At 51.7% G+C, this 14,763-nt stretch overlaps 1 long non-coding RNA gene across 1 annotated transcript; it reads right to left on the reverse strand.

The window, feature by feature from the left end:
• Positions 1-6,319: 6,319 nt before the first annotated feature.
• LOC128079810 (uncharacterized) lies at positions 6,320-9,435 on the reverse strand. The gene is made up of 3 exons (XR_008206325.1): positions 9,355-9,435; positions 9,175-9,207; positions 6,320-6,387 (listed from the first exon to the last, which is right to left on the reverse strand). It is a non-coding gene; the product is annotated as an uncharacterized LOC128079810 (long non-coding RNA).
• Positions 9,436-14,763: the final 5,328 nt, after the last annotated feature.

A 14,763-nucleotide genomic window follows, 5' to 3' on the forward strand; every position in this document is an offset into this window, starting at 1 on the left:
TCAGATCAAGTTATGAGGCTCCAGAAATGTAAAATAAATAAAAATGATTGTAAACCTTGAGCTTTTTTTGTTGTTTCTTTTTAAATACTCTGTGTTCAGTGACAAAGGCCATACTGAAGAAATTTTATCCAAGGTTTTCCCTGGCACTTAAGAGCTGCTATGGAAAAGCTCAGCGGAGGCTGCAGTCACGATTTTGAACCGCTATCCACCTTATAGAAGAAGCCTGCGAGAATAAGTACATAAATAAACAAACAAACAAACAAATAAATAAATGAATGAATGAGTGAATGAATGAGTGAATGAGTGAATGAGTGAATGAGTGAATAAAAAGTTCCCTGACTACTTGTCTGTTGTGCCAGTTGCTCTGAACTTGTTTTATTGAATGATTTAAAAGCAAATGATCAATGCGAACGTCGTTCAGGTGTCACAGGCGTGTCCTCGTTCTGCCTATGTTCCCTTGTGTGCTGTGTAATGTAGAGCTACCTCAAACACCTTTACGCTGCGTTGGGTTTCCTTCGTGGTATTTGCTAGCTTCAGGTGAACAGAAGGAAAATCCTCCTGCGCCTCCAGGGAAATAATGAAGCGCATAGGTAATTTACAGCGTTCCAAGGAGGACAGGGGCTTATCCATCTCAGATCACACACATCCCTAGTGCTGACCCACAGGGCCCAGACTGCTCTTTCTGTAGAACTCGTTATACAAGCAGCTATCTATTTTTCTGTCCCAAATACAGTCAAGGCTCCAGCTGCTGATCAAATCCAGCAAAAATAAAGCTCGGTTGACAGGCTTCATCGCCATAAACAGCTTTTCCCTCTGGTTCTAACTGCTTCTACTAGCCGGACGCCCACTCTGAACACCCAGCAATTATGCCTTCAAAACACACGTGTGATTTTACACGCATACTGGAGTTTTGGTTGGAATTCGATGAGCTGTTGCCTTTTTGAGGAAAAAACGAAGATCCTTGTGAAAATTTCAAGAAGTCCTTATTAGGTCTCCCTGTTAATCAGTGGGAAGCTGCAGCTCTGACCTTTATAGCCAAGGCTGCGCTGTGCTTCTCAGTACAGAGAGATCCCTGCACTGCCTCCTTTCCCGACTTCCTCCACACCGGCCCCGTCCACGCTCTAGACCCGACGAGCAGTCGTTTCTCTCGGCGCTGCTTGCGCGTCTTCTCAGTCAGAACACTGAACTCCAAGGTATGGAGTTGAGGTACGGTGAAGTTCATTAGGAAAGCCGCTTTATAAGCTGAAGCCAGAAACTCTCTGACATTTTGGTTTCCTGCAGGGCTGATCGGAACTTGTCAGGTGACAGAGTAGCAAGGCAAACTTTGCTGAGGCTCGTGCAGTTGCCCCAGTAGGGCAGACCGACCGGCCGACCGACCGGCCGGCAGTGCAGCTCATCCGCTCACGTTGTTGTGGAGGAAGGCTGCTCGCGGCAGCTCAGGTTCTCAGGCAAAGGATAAAAGCCACCAGCCTGCCCAGAAATGTCCCTCCAGCGTGAGACTGGCGTTCTCTCGAGGGGGGACGGCGTTCCCTTCAGCTGCCTGTTTTCACCTGGGTAATGAAATTACAAATGAAAGCAAACTACCGGAGGGGAGCAGAGAAGCTGGAGTTTGTCCGGGTGAATATCGGCACCAGCGACCTTGCGTTTCTATCCCTCAGAACGGCTCACACTCTGTATTCGCAGGCTTTACCTGACTCGCCTCTGGAACGCAGCCGTCTCGGAGGCAACCCGCTGGTCATTTAATAGCGCTTAGCCATGTCACACAACAACTCAGGGCAGGAAGGAAGAGAAGGAGAACACCGTATGAAATTAAGATGGCACCAAGCAAAATTTAGGGGGAACAAATGCCTCGAGAGCCATCAAAATCAGAAAGAAAAGAGGCCTCACTTTCTGTCTGTCTTCCGAAGGACAGCACCTTAAGCAGCAAAGCACTGCGCAAGGCTGCTGATCCAGTGCCACTTAAGAAGGAAGATGCTGCCCTACTGAAGAACAGGCAGAATTCAAGCTGAAACAGGAACCGCTTTCCTCGTGAAATGCAGAGTTCTCAAGCAGCTTTTCCCCAGGACTGCAGCACAGCCAAAATCATAGTTCACACTTCGCCTCCAGCGAATGTCACACCGGTCAGCCACTAGAGCCAAACGAACGCACGACGTAAAGACCGTCCCCTCTTACGGCTGAATATTTGGTCGGGTTTGTTTTCACAACCGTTTCTGTTCGCGCTAAAAGGAAGCTAAATGCCACTCAACGTCCTTTTGCCTGCTGTCGGCAGGGAAAAGCACGGCTTCCGAAGAAGGAAAGCCAAGCTGTCCCGGTTCGCATTGAAAAACGCGGTCGTTATGCAGCTGAACCCTTCGTATTTATTTCTTTGCAGGACAATCCGACTTCCTTGAGCGCGCTAAAGGATTCGTCACGTCTAAATAGCAGAGGAGAGATTTAATGACTTCCTTTTTACAGCTAAACGCTATTAAGCGCTTGCCAAAGTATCCCGTGAAGTATTCACGGCAGCAGCTCCCACTGCCGTTACGCGTCAATACCGATCGGCTCCACTTCTGATTGCAGCGGTCCGTTCGCGAGTTTGTCACATCGCCACTACGCCAGGTACGAAGTTTTGACACGGTTCGCGATCTTTTTATTTATTCCTGTACTTATTGATTCGGACGAGGGGAGAGGGACAGCGGAGCGGAGACAGCACGCCGCGGGGGCCTTCGGAACCCGTTAAGGCCGGGGGCTTTCTTCGGAACGGCGTCGCGCGAGACGCGAAGCGACCCGTTGGAACGAGGCGCGCTGATCGGACTCGTTAGCGAACCCCGCCACGGGGGGAGGAGAAGCGCATAACAAACCGCCGTGGAAAGCGCGGCTTAAGTCCCTCTTTCCGATCGGGAGCCCACGTGCCCAGCTGTCAGATTCCCCGGCCGGCCCTAACGAGCTCCGCCGGCGCTAACGAGGCAACGAGTCCCAGCTGCCGCGAGACCGCGGGCACAGCTGCGCCTCGTCCGCAGGCGGGGCGGGTCCTCCCCAAAGCCTCTTAAGCTCCTCCCGAGGCCACAGGGAGCCACGACAGAGCCGCCGGGAGCCACGAGAGAGCCGGTAGGGGTTCCGTTCCTCCGTCCTGTCCTCGCGCCGGGCTGCTTTTCGGGCAGAACCTCGGGATTCTGCGTGACTTTTTCTGTCGCGTTGTTTCGTTTCAGGTTGCGGCGAGATGTTCCCGGCGAGGATCAGCCGGAGCCGGCGAGCCGTTCCGGTAGCGACGAGACCGCGGAGGCAGCCGGCGCTCGGGAGCCGTTTCGGCCCGCCTCCCGCGGCAGGAGGCCGCCCGGCTCTCGCCGCGCTCCGTTCGGGGGCCGGCGCGGGGCTCCCGCCGGGCTTCTCCGGCTTCGCGGAGCCGGGCAAACATCGCCGCCCGGCCGCCGTCGCGTTTTCGGAGGGGCTGCCGCTCGGTTCTCCGAGCCCCAGCGCGCTTTCGTCCCTCCGGGGCTTTTTAGCGGGAGCTTCAGTCGCCCCCTGCCCGGTGAGTAGGAGCGAGCGGGATGGGGCCGTATTCTTCCGGCCTCGGTGCTGCCGAGACGAGGCTTCTCGTTTTGCAGGCTGAGCGAAGGCTGCAGCGGAGGCTCTCGTCATCCCGAACCGGTGAGACGGTGGAAGCGGTGAGCGGTCCGGGAGTCACTAGGTGAGATCTGTCTTCTTGGGGCTCGCGTAGGGCCGCCCCTGCCGGTTCTCCGGGATCGGCACGGCGCCGCCGCTGGGGTCCCACGCGGCCTTTTTAGAAGGGCACGAGGAGACCGCACGCGTTTCCTTCCCCTCCCTCCTGCCTGCCACGGGCATCTCGAGGAGCGCGATCTCGTTCCCATCCCGGAGTTGCGGTGGGACAGGTCGCACGGCTGGAATGCCGTTGTGGATGTTTGCGCGTTCCTTACAGGAGAGGCAGAGAGGCGGTGGAGTTTGTCTTCGGCTCAGAGAACTGGACAGCACGGAGCCCCGCTTTCCTCCTCAGCAAGGTGACAGCTGCCAGCGACTTGAAAGACCTTTTTCCGGAGGAGTCGCAGCGGATTTGGCGAGGGGAGACGAGGCCGGACCAAGCCGGTAGCTTCGCGCGTCGTCGGGATGGGCGAGAGGAGAGAAGGGCAGCGGATGTTGCGGGGAGTTCATCAGTACTGTCAGTCAGTACGCGAAGCGCAGGAGCGGCATCGACACCCTCAAGATGAGAAGCGAGAAGGCTTTTTCGGTGAGAGCGGCGCCGGGGTCGCGGAGTCCCCTTCTCCGGGAACGCAGAGGCACCGGATGAGGCGCCCGAGTCCGGGAGCGGTTTCACCGGCGGCGAGACGAAGGAACCGCGAGTCCTGCGTCCGGAGGGCCGCAGGCCCCTCGCGCCCCAGGCATCCCGCCGGCGAGAGTCTCCGGAGCGAGGTAAGCGGTGTTCTTTTGTTTCTGACTGGCGTGCACTGTGAGCAGGTGGCGGGGTACACAACTGCGTTTCGTTGGAGGGTGGTGGTGTATGTGGCTTTGAGCTGTGATGGTGTTGATGGTGTGTGGCAAGTCTGGTCTTGGAGGAGAGGAGTGATGAGTGAGGGTAACCTGCACGGTTTAGGCATGTGTTTTGTGAGGGAGCTTGGGGTCTTGGTGCTGTTTTGTTGGGTTTTTTGTTGTGGTGGTGGTGGTGTGTTTGGTGAGATGCAGCAGTGCTATATTTTCTGTTGTTCCCTCAGGTGCAGCTTGTTTGGAGAGGAAGGTCCTTGTCCTTGGCTGAGAAGTGTGCTGCTGAGGAAGCAGAGGAGATGGGCCAGGTAGTACTTGGTGTTTGTGGTGGTGGTTCTTTGGTGGAGGGTGTCTTGTCTTGGTGGTGGGTAGTTGGTGAGCATGGTAAAAGGGGGGAAGAGCACAGGCCACATGCTTGGACTTAGTGTCTGAGTGTGTGGCCTGTGCTCTTCCCCCCTCTGGCCTGGGGCTGTTGACCAGGATTTGCACTATCTCGAAAGAGATTATTTTTTTAGGGCGGGAGGGCGGGCAACGGTCAGTAACGGAAAAATTTTCGTTCGGGGGCCACCGTGGTGGCCCTGGCAGGGCATGGGGGAGCCTCTTGTGGAGGCTCCCCTGAGGGGGGGGGGAGGTGGGGGAGCCCCGGGTGACTGATGGGGCTCCCCCTGAGGGGGGGGAGGTGGAGGAGCCCCTGGTGTGTGGTGGGGGCTCCTCCTGAGTGGGGGGGAGGTGGAGGAGCCCCTGGTGTGTGGTGGGGGCTCCTCCTGAGATGGTGGGGAGAGGCCTCCCTGGTAATGGGGTCTCTTCCTTGGGTCCTGGGGTGGCTCCTTTGTGGTGGTGGCTGATTTGTGGTGGTGCTCCTGGTCCTGAAGGTGGGAGATGGAGTTTTGCTGAAAGAGAAAACTTGCTTTATTTCAAAACTTGGGTCAAACCTGTTTATAACTCTGAGATGACAGAAGATGCTTGCTCTGTAGTAACTGAATGTGTGTGGAGGGGTGAGGGGGATTTACCTCTAAAAAGTGTTTGGGTAAGCAGCTGGAGGTGCGGTGCTCCTGCGGTGTGTGTCTCTGTGTATGTCCTGTGTAGGCCCTGAATGGTTTCCCTTATTGATGAGCTAAGTAGGCTGAGATGGTTAGGAAAGAGGACTGTTTCTGCTCTGTGATGTTTTTGCTATCTCCTAGTGGGAGAAAGCCATCTGTCTAATGGGAAAACAAATGAAGAAGAAAGCTTTCCATAGCTCCTTTTGGGAGATCTCTGTGATGAGGCTGAGTCACCAATTTCTCTAGAACTACAGGTAGAAAACTCTCTCTGCCTGGGTCAAGTGTTACTTGGTAGCTAAGAGCATGCCCCCTGTAAAATGGCAATGACTGAGTCGCTGGATAGGCGACCTAAAGACTTAGTTATCTGAACTGTATCTAGTGAAAAGCTAGGCTTCTCTCTAGGAGAAGTCTATTGCTTTGCTACCTCTGCGGTGACAAGAGAGAGGAGAAATGTGAGAGAAAGAAGAGTGACAGTATCCCTGTGTGCTCCTGGAGTACTGGGAACTGTGCTGGCGTCGGCCAGGTGGGAAGCGGGTGGTGATGTGTCCCTCCTGTGAACAAATAAAATGATCTGCTTCTGCAGGCTTTCTGGAAAGGTTGTTTCTACTGCAGGTGGGACTGCTCTGTGCTGTGTGCCGGAATGGGGACGCCTAAGAATATCTGCGCTGAAGAGGAATGGCTAGGCTTGGCTAGCTTGACTTGTGGTGGTGAAGTGGATGCCTGCCTGTCTCTGACTTAAAGCAACAAGAAATCCTTGCTTACCTCCAAAAAATTAAGATGCGCTGCCTGTTTCTGCGCTCGGGCCTTGTTTTGTTGCTGCTGATGTTATTGATCTTGGAACGCTGAAACTGTCGGTTATTTGGCGTTGCGTGCCCTGTAAAATAAATAAATGAAAAATAAATGAGACTTAAATCAATGACCGATTATTTTTACACAGTATGTACTGCAGAGAGATGAGTCAGATGTGCTTGACTTGCTGAGTGAGAGAACGTGGTATGTTTCTAGTGTTGGTGTTGTTGAAGCCCTATCTCTGAATTTGAGGCATGTTTCTATCTCATAGAGCTTCCTGAGCTCTGAGGAGGGTGTGCTGTCCTGAGGGCGGAGTGAGGGTGACTGCTTTGTGAAAGGAAAAACTCCTTTTCGAGGAGGGTGCGCTGAGACCTCTCTGGTTTCTTGCTAGGTAACCTGAGGTGGTGCTTCATGGCAAACCCCTTTGTGTTGTGTCTCTAAGTTAGTGCCTGTGGCCCTTGTCCCAAACTGAGCCCGAACTCTAATAATGCCCCTAGCAAAAATACTTGGTGCTCGGTATGGAGCTCTTGAACAAAAGAAATGGAACTGTGTGGGGGTTCTGCCTCTGCGTTAAGTGCCCGTGTGTAGTACAGCGTATGGTTGTGTGAGAGCCTGCCCATAATTGACTTTGCAAGTAGTTAGTTCAAGGTAAGTAGCAGCAGAATTATAAGTGCAGCTGGTAGAGACTTCAGGATTGCAAAGGCGGTTCAATGAGCAGGATATGACAGTGAGTGCCTAAGGGCTTGACCTCAACAGAATTTCAATGAGTTAGGAGGTTATTTTGCTCACCTGTTGAAGGTGATGTGGGCAGGTGCTGGATGGGTTGTTCCTGGCTGTAAATGGAATTGTTTTCACCCTTGTTTTCACCGGGGTGGGAGCTGAAAATGTATGTTGCTGAGCTGAGAGGAAAAGTTTGTGAAGAAACTAATACGCTCGCTCACTGCAATGTCTCTTTCTCTTTACAGAATGAGAAAACAGCCTGCTGTGGCTGAAGGGAACCCTGCCTCCTTGCTCGTCCTGCTGCTGCCCGGGCTTTGGCTTCCCTGCCTGATGGTGATGTTCCAGAGCTTACTGCGCTCTGGCGGCCCTGGGCTTTTGCTGCTCCTGGTGAAGCGCGCCTGCTTTCTGACGAGTTTTTCCTTAGCTCCTGTCTGAACCTCCTGTGCCCTAACGTCATGCTGGGGCGGCCCTCCTCGACTGCTGCTATGTGCTGCTGGGTCTAGTTTAACTTGCTGCCGACTGCGGCCCCTGGGTTCCTTTTGGTGGGAGTGGCTCCCTGGCCTCGTCTGTGGCTGTAGCTCGGGTGGGCTGAACCCGGGTGCTTGCTTCTGCCCGACCTTGTATGGTTGATGATTGTACGGCCTGCTGCTGCTGGGTCTTTCTACTTCTGAACATGCTGTATGTTTACAAACAAATTATCTTGACCCCTTTTTCTGCATTATGCTTCAGATCAAATTATATAATGCAAAATAAAAAACAATGTTTGCTAACATTGCTGACATTATTATTATTTTTTTTTAAACACTCTATCTTCAGTGAGAAAGGCTGTGCTACAGAAATTTTATCCAAGGTTTTCACTGGCATTTAAGAGCTGAACAGATAGCAGCTCCTCCTGCTTTGCTGTAAGGGGCAAGTGTAATAAATACGCATTTGACTCCTGGGTCGCGATTGCATACAAAAATACCCGAGAGGACTGCGACTGACGAGAAACCCTTGACTCTGACCCCCGCCCCTCTCCCGGCCTCTCCTGATTGCCTTTACTCTGACGAATGCTTTGAGCCTCTTTTGTGTGGGGCTGTGCCGTTGTTTTAAGAGATACAAGCAGAAAGGGCTCTTTCCTGACAAGGGCTGGGGGTTTCTATACCCCCTTACGTGATGAGCCCTTTTCTTACCTCCGCGAGGCCATAATGCACGCTTGGAACTAAACCGCAAGGGAACGCATCTCCCTGCTGTAACTGGGGCGCTCTCTCAAGTGGGGGGTGGCTCGGAGCGGCGATAAACTTGTAGGGACGGTTACAAAACAGAAGATGTGGCAATTACTGAATCGGGAGGCATTGGACGGTTCAAGTGAATGGATGTGTCCCTCTAGTAGAACGATGAAATAAGATCTGTCTTAAAGCGGTAATGAATTCAGAGCTATGAGTTAAGGCGCTCTCCCACCCGAAGTCGGATATGTTTAACGGCTGCTATCCCAGTCATTTTACAGTTCGTAGCGTTAGCGTGTGTCCTACCATTCATATGCAGAGTGGCTGAGCGAGACAGGCGGTTTGCGGCTATAGAGCCCTAACCCGCCAAAAAGTCCTTCTCGTGGCCTGTAATGAGTTCCCCGCGTTCGGAACGGAGCTGCCGACCTGCGTACCGCCCTTTGTAATGTTTTTCGTTACAGCTGCGAGAATAAACTCTGCTTAGCCTCGCTTTTCACAGGGGCCCGGCTGTGTGTGTGCGTGTGGGAGTATTCCTCCATCCGTGAAAAGAAAATGAGAAGCTGTTTTCTTTTTTTCAATTTTAAATTTTTTGTAACAAATGGGAAACAAAATCCTCGAGCCTTAATTCCTGTACGCTTGTCAACAAAGAGTGGCACTCGACTGTGAATAGTTTCAGTAGTTCAGCCTTTGTTCTGTCACTGTTTACGTAGAGCACCTATCCCGGAGCGCTTGAGGAAGCTCTAATCCTCTCTGGTTTCTACGCTTACAAGTGGTAACGGCCCTATTTGGCACCTTTCTCCTTCAACTCCAATTACCAAATGAAAAGATACCTTCCTCCGCCCGAGCCTGCTCCCTGCGGGCCAAACTAAGGGGATCTTTCCTTGGAAAATAATAACAGTAAAACTAAACCGTGTAAGGACGATAGGAAGTCTCATCACCTTCCTTACCTGATTTCGCCTTTCTCAGCAGTGCCTGGGCTTCTAAGTACCCAGTGCAACAAGGACAGTGGAACGAGGAGAAAAAGTAAGGGAAGGGCAAGGTTTCGGATTTCGTCTTCCTCTCTGCACCGCTCCCGGTGCAAAGAGACGACGTCACAAAAAAAAAAAAAAAAAGAAGAAGAAGCTCACCCATCTCCAAAGATGTAGGCTCGTACCAGAACTTCACCGAAAAGGGAACTCCTGGAAGAGGACGTTCCTTGGTGGCGGTCGGCCCTTAAATGAGGCTTAAGACGGGTGGAGCCCGGCTGCGGTCCTTCCCTTCCCGCGGCTGAATCGCTTTCACCTGTGCTCCCTCCCCCGCCCCGCTCCGCCCCCCTTCCAGGTGCTCAATCAGCGGTTCGGGCCCTGACTGGACGGTTCCCTTACAGTCCTGCCAATCGTAGTGCTTACAATGTAAAGATGCTTACAGTAAGGACCACGTGCAGAAAAAGACAAGAATGTACAATACACGTGTACACGCATAAAGAACTCCTTAAGGATGCCTTTCTGAGAGCACGAGAGTTCTCCAGCCCCCGGCAGTACAAACCCAGCTCGGGAGGCTGGAAGCCAACACAAGACACAGTGGTGACCTGCTGGGTTAAAGCTAGCAGAAAAGAAGGAGAAAGTAATGGCGGCTGCCACAGGTGCACAAACAAACAAACAAACAAACAAACAAACGCTGCTTACCCGCAGAAAGCCCCTGGTGGGCAAAGATCTCCAGCAAAGTGCCCTCACTTCCGCTGCCGACCCTCAAATGAGGTCTGGGAAGGGGTAGGTCCTGGCTCTGCCCCTTCTGGTCGCTCAGCGACATTCAATGCGCCTGAGCTCCCCTAGGTTGGCCCTGCCTTCCCACCAAGTGCTTGATTGCTGCGTCGAGCCCTGACTCAGCATTTCTGCTACAACGTGAAGCGAAAATGCGCTTTCAAAGCATAACAAAAGGAAACTCGCGCTGAGATCATTCCTACGAAAGCGTTATTTTACAGAATGTCGGTTTATGGGTCGCGAGAGATCGCGAAGCGTTGTTAAAATGGAAATGGAAAGTGTAAAATAAAGTCTGATTCTGCTGTTCACCGCGTTTGGTGTTTTCGGCTCCCTGTATGCACGGGAGCCGTGGTACTGCTGGCATTCATTGTCTGTGGGTGGCTTGTGCGGTAATGAAAGATTGCAGTGGCTGCTACAAGTCGAGAGGTCACGATGAAAAGACAGGCCTTAGTAGCGTGCTCTTACAGAGAAAAAGATAGCTAAAGCTTAATTAATACGTGCGTAAAGATGTGCACTAATATGTACGTGTATACACGGTGTCCGACGCAACGCTGAGCTCAGCTAGCGCTTTGTCCAAAGTTACTGTGGCACGACTAGGCAATAGCAACATGCAAGGGCTGCTCGAGAAGTCGGCCTGTGGCCTCGGAGGTGGATGTTGGCAGTACGGCAGAAGGGTCTGAACCTCCCCGCCGGTATTCCATGGCACTTTGCTGCCCTGTGACGGATGGCACGGAGCGGCGGTCTGACACAATGGCACCTGATACGGAAGTGCCCGGGAAGCAAAAAGGTGTCACTGAATTCCTTCACGGCTAGAAACCGTTTTCCTTTGTCTCGCTCCGATTTAGGGCAGGGAGAGGAGGTTCTTTTATTATCTATATACCCGGCGAGAGATTAAGAAACAACGGTTCTGATGTTGGTCCGACCGGTTTATTACAAATCTTAATCAGGGAAATGGGGAAGGGGAGGACGGGTGCTATTATGAATTAAGGTACTGGGGAAGGGAAGGAGGCTGATAGAAAAGACAGAAAAGAAGCAGCGAGGAGTCTTTATGGAAAGCAAGAGGGAGATAGTCGCCACCAGGGATCCGGAGAGGTTGGTAGTTAGTTCAGTCTTTGGTCTTCAGTAGTGCTGGGTCATCAGGCAGAGTTGTTCTATTGAGACAACCGCGACGATAACGACCGAGGCGATGATGGCCCCTTTTCAACAGTTTCAAAGTGGTCGAGTCAGTTCTCTTTTGAGTGATGGCTCAAAACCAAGGTGCTTGAGTCAGCTCTCCTTGGAGCGGCGGCTTCTGGCTCTGGGACCTCAGCGGGAAATTCCTTTGTTCTTATCTTCCTGGCCTTGCCTCAGGATAAGAGGGAGCAGGGAGGCACCGACTTGCATCTTGCCTTCGCGGGATACGATGGCGTCATCCCCCAGCCTCCCGTACCGAGCTGGAGCTGTTGAGTCACGGGCCAGATCTTCCGCCGGTGAACGCTCCTGAGCGCTCTTTTCCCCTCTTCGACAGAGCGAGCAGCTCTGCAGGAAGGGGCTTTCCAGTGTTCTCAAAGCGACATCGATAGTCACGTGGCTAGCGCCCATCTCTTGCCTCCTCGACAAATCAATCAGAGTCTTGTGACAATAAAACGTCAGGAAGCGAGCTTTGAGCCAAAAAACAAAGGAGGCTCACGCCACCTCAAAGATTGCTGGAAATGAAGCGTTAAATGACCTTCCATTGTGATAGGAAAAAGGGAGAAAATAAAGATAACAAACGAGCGGGAGGAAAAGAGGAGGGGGGACAAGGGGAAGATAAACCTTACGCAATTACTAGGAAAGATTTCTTAGGCTTGGTTACAAATGTTGCCCTGATCTGGTGGACTTGTCCGTCATCAGCTGAAGTGGTTACAAAGCACATGAAGGATGCAACACGTGGAATAAGTTGAATAAAATGTGGAATCGTACAAGGTACAAACGTAAGAGTTGCGGCAATGTACAGTAGGTAAAACAGGATACGTTTGACCCGTGGACCGCCTGGAAGCCGGGAAAAGAAATCGAAGTCTGGGCTTTTCCAGGTTTGGACGGGAACACGGGCCGTTTTCCGTATACCCTGGGCAATGTGTTTAACAACTGTACCGCTATCATCCGTCTTTAGACAACGATTAGAACGATTCAATTTGCCACAGACGCCAGTCGGAGGTACCTCAGGAGTGGTGACACGAATGTTACCTGATGAATAAAAGGTAGAAGGTGAAAAGAGACAACCGTACGTTTGGCCATGAGCGTACCTTTACCAATAACCAATAATAATAAATAAATAAGTAAAACAAGCAGAGGTATTCCTGTCAGCTGCTTTCCCCGCCCGGGAACTCCCAGGATCAGGATGGGAATTCTTCCGTAGAGGCTGTGGTGTTCACGAATAGCTGTTCAAGATTACACTTCAGTTAATGCACTGAAAGTGTATCTAGTCCAATTGGACAAGATGTGGACTTGCCGTGTAATGTTTTCCAAGATGATTTAGTGTCTCGAGAACTTTCTGCTTGAGCATTTCCAAAGCGATTCAAATGCTGAGAGATATAAATATTAGTTTGGCAAGTTCAAGTATAGTTACAGTCCAGAGGACTTTGCACAGGACGGTGTGTGCAGGATATCCCCCGCAGTACGAAGAGGGGTAATCCCAGAAACGTACGCTTATGCTTTAATCTCTTATTAAAACTTAGACGCTTTGCAACAACCGGGTTTTGGATGGAACTCCTGAACCGGTGTGATGCTGAAAAGCATCAGTGCAAAAGGCTTTCTGATGGATTTCTTTTGGGACCGCATCTAACAGATATTGGATGGGTCCCTTAGTTCATTTTCCGGTTGGTTAGGAATTTGGAAACGCTGTGGAGGAGTGACAGGCGAATTGTACTCGGTTTGGTAAAAAGGGCTGAAAGGAGGGGTCAAAAGAAATGGTATCACGGTGCGGGGAATGCCGGTAAGCCAGGATGACCTGTAAAAACCCCGAACCCGGTTGTGAAGGTGAACGGATCCGAGGACTGATATCGCTCACCGCCCGCGCCCACGACGATGCAAAACGTAACGCTATGGCGACCAAAATGTAATCAAGAGGTGCGTTCGATATTCTAGCGTGATCAAATCTTCAGTATTTCTGTCACCAGACACAAATGGTCAAAATCAGCTATCAGCCTTTTTGTGTTCTGTCAAGGTCCCGCGGGGATCTTCTGTGAAACGAAACGAGACGCCGACTTGCCCTTTATGGGCTTTGTTAATAGGGTTAAAAAATGAGGAAACGGTCCAGCAAGTGTTGATTTCCTATTCCCTTTTCGGGTGTGCCTGTAGCCTTCCAAGGATAATTGTGAAGGGATCCTAATAAAGTTAGGGAAACGGGCCTCGGGTTAGCTGAGTCGATCCACGCGGTCTGGCCGGGGAGGTAAGAGTGTTTCCCTGGCTTATCGGCCGTTGGATCGTGACTCGCGGGGATAACCGGCCACAGTGGTGAGGCCTTTGGACGGAAGGTGTTAAATCGACGATCTTGTTTCCCTTTGTTCTCAGCTTTCTGATGTATGCCTATAGGTTTTAACGACGCTGGAAGCCCCCTAATTAAAGCGGTCGTTCTCTCGGGATCGACAGGCGTCGTCGTAGGTGATTCGTGGTGCGGCTGCAGCTTTCCGTCGTGCCTCGCTGGCGAGCTTACACGTTAACAGGTCCTTAAAAGCCATTTGCGACAAAGCCGAATTGCGTTTCTCTCTTTCTAATCGTTCCTCGGGGTTCGCTATTTGATCCTGCAGAGTTTTGACCGATTCTTGTGTAACGAACTGATTCCTGCGGTGCTTGTATAGTTTGGGTTTGTGCCGAATGCTTCGCGTCTCGGAACTCCGCGGCTGCTTTTAAAGTGGCCCCGAGTACGGCGCAAACAAACGACTTTCCTTTTCCGGCTCGGGTACGATGCTTTTGCGGAACGCTAACGCGGTCCGAAACGCTCCGCAAGTTACACCGGTTCTGTCGTGCCCGATCCGTACCTGATAAAGAGGGTCGAGCGCCGTCTTTTTCTAAAAGATCAAATAATACGTCTTCGCTTTTCACGGCGGCGATGCTGTCACTCCTTCTTCAATACGATGAAAGACCTACGATTAGGGAGGTGGAGGTGCGCGTGTTCGAAAGCTCAAGTGACTCCTTATCTCCTCAGGGAAACGGACGCTTTTCAAACGCAAATGCTCCGATCGCTCTCCTCTTTCTCTGAGGGAAGCCCGCAAAAAGGTTCGAATTTCACACCTAAGTTACAAGATACTTAAATCACGAAATTCAGAGAGGTCTTCTCAAGAAGGTTCCTCGGAGAGGTTCCTCCGTAAACGGTTCATCTCCTAAGATTCCCCTAAACGTATGCGTTTCCCTCTCCTTTAAGGGGTGAAGAATAGTCGCTGACAACAGAAGACCGTTCCGAGGGCCTGAGACGTGGCGACGTTACGTCTAACGCCTGGAGACGACGTCACTTTGTAAGCTGAAGGAACGGCATTGCACGGAATGTAGTACGGACGAGTGCGAGGCGAAGAATGCTCGTAGAACGGTGTCAGCCTTTGACGTACGTGAAGCTGGACGAAGCGATTGCTTACGGCGCGCCGAACCGAGTGGTGTTTTCGTAAAAATCGGTGCGTGCCGCCCGCTGAGTAGGAACGGGATTTCGCGCGCCTAAGGTGACGCATTCGCATCTAAGTTACGGTAGCGTAACACTGAAGTAGCTTGAGTAACCCCGCGTATCATGATTATGTATTTCTAAATGAGCAACTGACCTCAAGCACCTGATCAGCAATGAGAGCTAAT

This window comes from Tympanuchus pallidicinctus, unplaced genomic scaffold (assembly GCF_026119805.1).
Source record: "Tympanuchus pallidicinctus isolate F22 unplaced genomic scaffold, pur_lepc_1.0 scaffold191, whole genome shotgun sequence".
NCBI lineage: Eukaryota > Metazoa > Chordata > Aves > Galliformes > Phasianidae > Tympanuchus > Tympanuchus pallidicinctus.